At 37.1% G+C, this 9,794-nt stretch overlaps 1 long non-coding RNA gene across 11 annotated transcripts; it reads left to right on the forward strand.

Annotated features, from left to right (window-relative positions):
- Positions 1 to 2,606: 2,606 nt before the first annotated feature.
- Positions 2,607 to 9,155, forward strand: LOC127705161 (uncharacterized). Of its 11 annotated transcripts, none has more exons than XR_007983728.1 (8): positions 2,607 to 3,096; positions 3,799 to 3,938; positions 4,293 to 4,507; positions 5,217 to 5,573; positions 5,751 to 5,887; positions 6,244 to 6,421; positions 7,832 to 8,047; positions 8,582 to 8,902. It is a non-coding gene; the product is annotated as an uncharacterized LOC127705161 (long non-coding RNA). The 11 variants fall into 11 exon arrangements; XR_007983725.1 differs by lacking the exons at positions 2,607 to 3,096; positions 8,582 to 8,902 and adding exons at positions 3,182 to 3,628; positions 8,936 to 9,155; XR_007983720.1 differs by lacking the exon at positions 2,607 to 3,096 and adding an exon at positions 3,182 to 3,628.
- The last annotated feature ends 639 nt before the right edge of the window (positions 9,156 to 9,794 follow it).

A 9,794-nucleotide genomic window follows, 5' to 3' on the forward strand; every position in this document is an offset into this window, starting at 1 on the left:
TAAGTACCGAGCCACGTCAAATAGATATCACCAAAAATAGACTAAACAGTAAATGTAATATTCAAAAAGACAATTAAAAGAATACTATAACACGTTATTTAGATGATAAACAACGTTAGTACCCAGAATCTATACTTCAAGACCATCGTGTCTTGAATACCGAATAAGTTGGGAAATGTATATACGCAGGTGAAGTTGGTATATTGCTACTAAGGTGGAGGAAATTGATAATTTCAAAATTAAAATCGTCTTGTTTGTCATAGATTCTGGTACTGAGATGACCGTGTATGTCAAATTCGAGGTATAAGTCTAAAAATGAGGCGGAGGAAGCCGTGTCTGTTGTTTCTTAAATTTCTAGTTCTGGGGGATATATTAATGGAACCCAATCAGAAAAGATTGGATTGTTAATGGAAAGAACATCATCAATATATCTGAATGTGAAATTAAATGACCTGGCTTCTTTGATCTTCTTGTTTTTGACAAGTGTCTGAAGGAACTCCGACTCATATGAAAATAAGAAGAGGTCGACAAGGAGAGGCGCACAGTTCGTTCCCATAGGAATGCCGACAATTTGTTGAAAAAGTCTACCTCCAAATTCAACAAATATGTTGTCAATAAGAAACTCCCGCTTGCTGATCACTTATTCCTCTGTGTAGCATGTTTTTCTTTTTTGTTCACTATTAACAAAATATGCCGTATGGTATCCCAAAGTAATAATTTATAGCGTTTGCTACCATTTTTATGTTGAAAAGCATTGTGATTATTTCTTTTATACGATTTTTCAATTTCACATGGGGAATGGTGGTATACAGGGTTGAAAAATCAAAAGGTTTGATAGAACTAATTTTAGAAAAAGATCGAGATTTACAATTATCCAGAAGTTCTTTAGAGTTTTTTAGAATCCACATATGGTTAATACCACTACGCGAGTAAACAGTTTCACAGTATTTCTGAAGACCCTCTTTCACTGCGGACAGAATTTTGGTCAAACTTATGGACAATTCTTTAGTCGAACATGCAGATGAGCCGGCAATGTACCGTTGTTTGTTCGGAACTTTTTGAAGCTTAGGTATCCAATACAAATAAGGTAAGTCCTCCGATTTTTGTTCAATGTAATGTTCATTGAAACCATGAAGGACTTTTGATTCGCCAAAATCTCATCCTTGTCAAATGATATGTTTTTGTATGTGGGATTACCTGAGTGCTCATTTATTCCTAATTCTTTTATAAGACACTCGTAGTAGTACGATTTACATACAAAGTCAATATCATTTGAAGCTTTGTCCGCAGGAACAGCAACATACTTATCGTGAAGACATGATTGACATTTCACAGCCACTTTGTCTCTGAAAACGGACTTTGGTCGATCATTCACACAGTTTTTCAACTTATGAATGTGACGTTTTAACAGAGACCTGATTGTTTTGACCCATTCTGAAAAAGGGTCCAGTTCAACATCTTCTCGTCTCAATAAGACTGAAACGCAATTGTGTACAATTATTTACTTTTATCATGTTTATTATTATTAATTATTTTTTTAGTAAGTGATTTTATTTTAAAACTGGGGCGCGGGCTTGGTTTTAGTTTAAAATCGCTTATATTTTGATTAACTATTTCATTCTGTGTTAAGATTTCAACGAAATGGAGATATAGATACATGTTTGATTTCAGTGTGTCAACAAAATATCCGTCGGCTGCCTTTCTCAAAATGGCTGCTACTTAACTTAAAAAGCATAAAAAATGTACAATTTGATATCCTAAACTTATCTCTATTAACTTCAAAGTGATCGGATTTAAAAAAAAAAAGCTGATATGTAGGTGAAATATGATATCGTGAACTGATTTCTTGTGTCAAAACTATACTTCGCTTTTTTGAAATCTAAGAAAATTGATATGTCAGGAACTATAGGTCACAGTACAGTCTTTAATGACGAGAAAATCCCCATACCATGGGTTAAAGTCCACTGAAAAGAAAAAAGAGAAATAACTCAACTGGGTCTGAAATGTATCCTAATATATTGCCTGTTATAGTAGTACATGATGTGGTTTCAATTCTATAGGTTTCAAAATACTGTATATATTTATACTTCCATGACATTTTCTGAGCGTTGTTTTGTTTTTCGTGGCAAATAATTCATATGAATAATTTTTCAAGGTGCCAAACCAAGTAGAATATTTGTAAGAGTACGCCAGGATGTTTCTGTTTTGAGTTTGTTGTAATTATTTTTGTCTTGCAAAAGGTGTGCGAATGATACTATAGAAAGGTACCGTTTTCTCGTTCAACCTATTCATTAATTGTCTTGGCTACAACCAAGATTTTAACTGGTGGAAATGGGTACTTTCAATGGAAAATCGGTGCATTAAATCCTTTTTCACGGTTGCACATCTGCTTCTTCTTTGAGAACTTTTGCAACGTCTGGATATTTTTCTAGAAGTTTTTGATTTCCGACTTTTAAAATCTCATAGGGCTAATAGTACAGTACATATGCTAAAAAGTAAAATCACAAAAATACTGAACTCCAAGGAAAATTCAAAAAGGAAAGTCCCTAATCAAATGGCAAAATCAAAAGCTCAAACACATCATTACTTCATGTTTTAAGACCAGGCTGAAGCTAGCGAACAATAACTAGCGAACAATAAGCCAGCGAACAATAAGGCGATATATCTAACAACCGAAAAAATGAATAAGACAGCAACGGCCGTTAAATGAAAAATATTTAAAAAGTCAGACATTCCGTCCAAATATTGCAATTTCAACTCTATCATGAAATGGTATTTATCCCATCCATTGATGAAACAAGTCACAACTCTATTTAGGCTAATATTCAGTACCACAGTAAATCTGCATCTGTCAACGGATTATTTGTAGTTGTAAAACCACCTATGCACCCACTTCCATTTAGAACGTATGTAAAAGTAGTCCTTCCCTGTAAAATACAACACCTTTGATGTCATTGTTTAATTGAACTAAGATACACATTTGCAGAAATGGGGGTTGGCCTATTCCATGGCTTCTACAGAAAAATAATGAGGGGTGTCACGGGGTATGACTATATAGGTCTTGTAAAAGAGAAACAGGCGCATCTTTTGCGCAAGGTATCGAAAAGCGCTATGTCCAAAAATCTGAAACTAGAGCTCAAAATTTGAAAAAAATTGTTAAAAAAAGGGGGGTTGACCTATTCCATGGCTTCTAGAGAAAATAAATGAGGGGTGTCACGGGGTATGACTATATAGGTCTTGTAGAAGAGAAACAGGCGCATCTTTTGCGCAAGGTATCGAAGGGCGCTATGTTCAAAAATCTGAAACTAGAGCTCAAAATTTAAAAAAAAAATTGTTAAAAACAGGGGGTTTGGTCTATTCCATGGCTTCTAGAGAAAAATAATGAGGGGTGTCACGGAGTATGACTATATTGGTCTTGTAGAGGAGAAACAGGCGCATCTTTTGCGCAAGGTATCGAAGGGCGATATGTTCAAAAATCTGAAACTAGAGCTCAAAATTAAAAAAAAAATTTGTTAAAAACAGGGGGTTTGGTCTATTCCATGGCTTCTAGAGAAAAATAATGAGGGGTGTCACGGGGTATAACTATATAGGTCTTGTAGAGGAGAAACAGGCGCATCTTTTGCGCAAGGTATCGAAGGGCACTATGTTCAAAAATCTGAGCTCAAAATTTTGAAAAAAAATGTTAAAAACAGGGGGGTTGGCCTATTCCATGGCTTCTAGAGAAAAATAATGAGGGGTGTTACGGGGTATGACTATATAGGTCTTGTAGAGGAGAAACAGGTGCATCTTTAGCGCAAGGTATCGAAGGGCGCTATGTTCAAAAATCTGAAACTAGAGCTCAAATTTAAAAAAAAAAATTGTTAAAAACAGGGGGGTTGGCCTATTCCATGGCTTCTAGAGAAAAATAATGAGGGGTGTCACGGGGTATGACTATATAGGTCTTGTAGAAGAGAAACAGGCGCATCTTTTGCGCAAGGTATCGAAGGGCGCTATGTTCAAAAATTTGAAACTAGAGCGATAATTTGAAAAAAAAAAAAGTAAAAACGAAGGATTGGCCTATTCCATGGCTTCTACAGAAAAATAATGAGGGGTGTCACGGGATATGACTATATAGGTCTTGTTGAGAAGAAACAGGCGCATCTTACGCGCAAGGTATCGAAGGGCGCTATGTTCAAAAATCTGAAACTAGAGCTCAAAATTTAAAAAAAAATTGTTAAAAGCAGGGGGGGTTGGTCTATTCCATGTCTTTTAGAGAAAAATAATGATGGGTGTCACGGGGTATGACTATATAGGTCTTGTAGAGGAGAAACAGGCGCATCTTTTGCGCAAGGTATCGAAGGGCGCTACGTTCAAAAATCTGAAACTAGAGCTCTAAATTTAAAAAAAAATTGTTAAAAACAGGGGGGTTGGTCTATTCCATGGCTTCTAGAGAAAAATAATGAGGGGTGTCACGGGGTATGACTATATAGGTCTTGTAGAAGAGAAACAGGCGCATCTTTTGCGCAAGGTATTGAAGGGCGCTATGTTCAAAAATCTGAAACTAGAGCTCTAATTTAAAAAAAAAATTGTGAAAAATAGGGGGGGTTGGTCTATTCCATGGCTTCTAGAGAAAAATAATGAGGGTTGTCACGGGGTATGACTATATAGGTCTTGTAGAAGAGAAACAGGCGCATCTTTTGCGCAAGGTATGGAAGGTGCTTTGTTTAAAAATCTGAAACTAGAGCTCAAAATTCTGAAAAAAAAATTGTTAAAAACAGGATGGTTGGTCTATTCAATGGCTCCTAGAGAAAAATAATAAGGGGTGTCACGGGGTATGACTATATAGGTCTTGTAGAGGAGAAACAGGCGCATCTTTTGCGCTAGGTATCGGAGGGCGCTATGTTCAAAAATCTGTAACTAGAGCTCAAAATTTGAAAAAAAAATGTTAAAAACAGGGAGGTTGGCCTATTCCATGGCTTCTAGAGAAAAATAATGAGGGTTGTCACGGGGTATAACTATATAGGTCTTGTAGAGAAGAAACAGGCGCATCTTTTGCGCAAGGTATCGAAAGGCGCTTTGTTCAAAAATCTGAAACTAGAGCTCAAAATTTTGAAAAAAAATGTTAAAAACAGGGGGTTTGCCTATTCCATGGCTTCTAGAGAAAAATAATGAGGGGTGTTACGGGGTGTGACTATATAGGTCTTGTAGAGGAGAAGCAGGTGCATCTTTTGCGCAAGGTATCGAAGGACGCTATGTTCAAAAATCTGAAACTAGAGCTCAAAATTAAAAAAAAAAAATTGTTAAAAACAGGGGGTTTGGTCTATTCCCTGGCTTCTAGAGAAAAATAATGAGGGGTGTCACGGGATATGACTATATAGGTCTTGTAGAGGAGAAACAGGCGCATCTTTTGCGCAAGGTATCGAAGGGCGCTATGTTGAAAAATCTGAAACTAGAGCTAAAAATTAAAAAAAAAAATTGTTAAAAACAGGGGGGTTTGTCTATTCCATGGCTTCTGGAGAAAAATAATGAGGGGTGTCACGGGGTATGACTACATAGGTCTTGTAGAAGAGAAACAGGCGCATCTTTTGCGCAAGGTATCGATGGGAGCTATGTTCAAAAATCTGAAACTAGAGCTCAAAATTTGAAAAAAAAATGTTAAAAACAGGGGGGTTGGCCTATTCCATGGCTTCTAGAGAAAAATAATGAGGGGTGTCACGGGGTATGACTATATAGGTCTTGTAGAGGAGAAACAGGCGCATCTTTTACGCAAGGTATCGAAGGGCGCTATGTTCAAAAATCTGAAACTAGAGCGATAATTTGAAAAAAAAATGTAAAAACAGGGGGATTGGCCTATTCCATGGCTTCTACAGAAAAATAATGAGGGGTGTCACGGGGTATGACTATATAGGTCTTGTAGAGAAGAAACAGGCGCATCTTTTGCGCAAGGTATCGAAGGGCGCTATGTTCAAAAATCTGAAACTAGAGCTCAAAATTAAAAAAAAAATTGTTAAAATCAGGGTTGGTTGGTCTATTCCATGTCTTTTAGAGAAAAATAATGAGGAGTGTCACGGGTTATGACTATATAGGTCTTGTAGAGGAGAAACAGGCGCATCTTTTGCGCAAGGTATCGAAGGGCGCTATGTTCAAAAATCTGAAACTAGAGCTCAAAATTAAAAAAAAAATTGTTAAAATCAGGGGGGGTTGGTCTATTCAATGTCTTTTAGAGAAAAATAATGAGGGGTGTCACGGGTTATGACTATATAGGTCTTGTAGAGGAGAAACAGGCGCATCTTTTGCGCAAGGTATCGAAGGCGCTATGTTCAAAAATCTGAAACTAGAGCTCTAAATTTAAGAAAAAAAATTGTTAAAAACAGGGGGGTTGGTCTATTCCATGGCTTCTAGAGAAAAATAATGAGGGGTGTCACGGGGTATGACTATATAGGTCTTGTAGAAAAGAAACAGGCGCATCTTTTGCGCAAGGTATGGAAGGTGCTTTGTTTAAAAATCTGAAACTAGAGCTCAAAATTCTGAAAAAAAATGTTAAAAACAGGGGGGTTGGTCTATTCCATGGCTTCTACAGAAAAATAATGAGGGGTGTCACGGGGTATGACTATATAGGTCTTGTAGAGGAGAAACAGGCACATCTTTTGCGCAAGGTATCGAAGGGCGCTATGTTCAAAAATCTGAAACTAGAGCTCAAAATTAACAAAAAAAATTGTTAAAAACAGGGGGTTTGGTCTATTCCATGGCTTCTAGAGAAAAATAATGAGGGGTGTCACGGAGTATGACTATATTGGTCTTGTAGAGGAGAAACAGGCGCATCTTTTGCGCAAGGTATCGAAGGGCGATATGTTCAAAAATCTGAAACTAGAGCTCAAAATTAAAAAAAAAATTTGTTAAAAACAGGGGGTTTGGTCTGTTCCATGGCTTCTAGAGAAAAATAACGAAGGGTGTCACGGGGAATAACTATATAGGTCTTGTAGAGGAGAAACAGGCGCATCTTTTGCGCAAGGTATCGAAGGGCGCTATGTTCAAAAATCTGAAACTATAGCTCAAAATTTAAAAAAAAAATTGTTAAAAACAGGGGGGTTGGCCTATAAATGGCTTCTAGAGAAAAATAATGATGGGTGTCACGGGGTATGACTATATAGGTCTTGTAGAAAAGAAACAGGCGCATCTTTTGCGCAAGGTATCGAAGGGCACTATGTTCAAAAATCTGAGCTCAAAATTTTGAAAAAAAATGTTAAAAACAGGGCGGTTGGCCTATTCCATGGCTTCTAGAGAAAAATAATGAGGGGTGTTACGGGGTATGACTATATAGGTCTTGTAGAGGAGAAACAGGTGCATCTTTAGCGCAAGGTATCGAAGGGCGCTATGTTCAAAAATCTGAAACTAGAGCTCAAATTTAAAAAAAAAAATTGTTAAAAACAGGGGGGTTGGCCTATTCCATGGCTTCTAGAGAAAAATAATGAGGGGTGTCACGGGGTATGACTATATAGGTCTTGTAGAAGAGAAACAGGCGCATCTTTTGCGCAAGGTATCGAAGGGCGCTATGTTCAAAAATTTGAAACTAGAGCGATAATTTGAAAAAAAAAAGTAAAAACAGGAGGTTTGGCCTATTCCATGGCTTCTACAGAAAAATAATGAGGGGTGTCACGGGGTATGACTATATAGGTCTTGTTGAGAAGAAACAGGCGCATCTTACGCGCAAGGTATCGAAGGGCGCTATGTTCAAAAATCTGAAACTAGAGCTCAAAATTTAAAAAAAAATTGTTAAAAGCAGGGGGGGTTGGTCTATTCCATGTCTTTTAGAGAAAAATAATGATGGGTGTCACGGGGTATGACTATATAGGTCTTGTAGAGGAGAAACAGGCGCATCTTTTGCGCAAGGTATCGAAGGGCGCTATGTTCAAAAATCTGAAACTAGAGCTCTAAATTTAAAAAAAAAATTGTTAAAAACAGGGGGGTTGGTCTATTCCATGGCTTCTAGAGAAAAATAATGAGGGGTGTCACGGGGTATGACTATATAGGTCTTGTAGAAGAGAAACAGGCGCATCTTTTGCGCAAGGTATTGAAGGGCGCTATGTTCAAAAATCTGAAACTAGAGCTCTAATTTAAAAAAAAAATTGTGAAAAATAGGGGGGGGTTGGTCTATTCCATGGCTTCTAGAGAAAAATAATGAGGGTTGTCACGGGGTATGACTATATAGGTCTTGTAGAAGAGAAACAGGGGCCTCTTTTGCGCAAGGTATGGAAGGTGCTTTGTTTAAAAATCTGAAACTAGAGCTCAAAATTCTGAAAAAAAAATTGTTAAAAACAGGATGGTTGGTCTATTCAATGGCTTCTAGAGAAAAATAATAAGGGGTGTCACGGGGTATGACTATATAGGTCTTGTAGAGGAGAAACAGGCGCATCTTTTGCGCTAGGTATCGGAGGGCGCTATGTTCAAAAATCTGTAACTAGAGCTCAAAATTTGAAAAAAAAATGTTAAAAACAGGGAGGTTGGCCTATTCCATGGCTTCTAGAGAAAAATAATGAGGGTTGTCACGGGGTATAACTATATAGGTCTTGTAGAGAAGAAACAGGCGCATCTTTTGCGCAAGGTATCGAAGGACGCTATGTTCAAAAATCTGAAACTAGAGCTCAAAATTAAAAAAAAAAAATTGTTAAAAACAGGGGGTTTGGTCTATTCCCTGGCTTCTAGAGAAAAATAATGAGGGGTGTCACGGGATATGACTATATAGGTCTTGTAGAGGAGAAACAGGTGCATCTCTTGCGCAAGGTATCGAAGGGCGCTATGTTAAAAAATTTGAAACTAGAGCGATAATTTGAAAAAAAAATGTAAAAACAGGGGGATTGGCCTATTCCATGGCTTCTACAGAAAAATAATGAGGGGTGTCACGGGGTATGACTATATAGGTCTTGTAGAGGAGAAACAGGCGCATCTTTTGCGCAAGGTATCGAAGGGCGCTATGTTCAAAAATCTGAAACTAGAGCTCAAAATTTTGAAAAAAAATGTAAAAAACAGGGGGGTTGGCCTATTCCATGGCTTCTAGAGAAAAATAATGAGGGGTGTCACGAGGTATGACTATATAGGTCTTGTAGAGGAGAAACAGGCTCATCTCTTGCGCAAGGTATCGAAGGGCGCTATGTTCAAAAATCTGAAACTAGGGCTCAAATTTTGAAAAAAAAAGAAAAAACATAGGGGGTTGGCCTATTGGTGTAATACCTTCATTGTTTGTTTTTTTTTTTTTAAATTTGCAGTTTTCAAAAAAATGTGGAGAATTTATCTTTGTTTCAAATTAAAAAATTAACATAACATTTCATTGCATATAAGAAAATAACTATCACTGTCAGTTAACCAATCAAATTTCCCCCTTATATAACCTGTGTACAAGCTTTAGTAACCATGCAACCTCAAGTTTCCAAAATATTCTACAGAAACCCAAAATAAAAAAAAAATGATGCTTTGAAATACCCAAGATACATGTATATGTTTATGACCCAGAAATATTTTACTGCAATAAAATGATGTATTAATTACCTACAACTGTCAAATTCAAGGGAATATTTTTTCGACATATTTTCGTATGCAACCGGATGTGACGTACCATGCATTGGTGGTATTACACCTATTCAATTGCTTCTAGAGAAAAAAATAATGTGGAGTTTCACGGGGTATAGCTATATAGGTCTTGTAGAGGTGAAACAGGCGCCTGGTTTGCGCAAGGTTTCGAGTTGCGCTTTGTCCAAAAACTGAAACTAGGGCTCGGAATTTCAAAAAAATCTGGGAAAAACAACAGGAATTTGCCTATT

This window comes from Mytilus californianus, unplaced genomic scaffold (genome assembly GCF_021869535.1).
Source record: "Mytilus californianus isolate M0D057914Y unplaced genomic scaffold, xbMytCali1.0.p SCAF_6, whole genome shotgun sequence".
Lineage (NCBI taxonomy): Eukaryota > Metazoa > Mollusca > Bivalvia > Mytilida > Mytilidae > Mytilus > Mytilus californianus.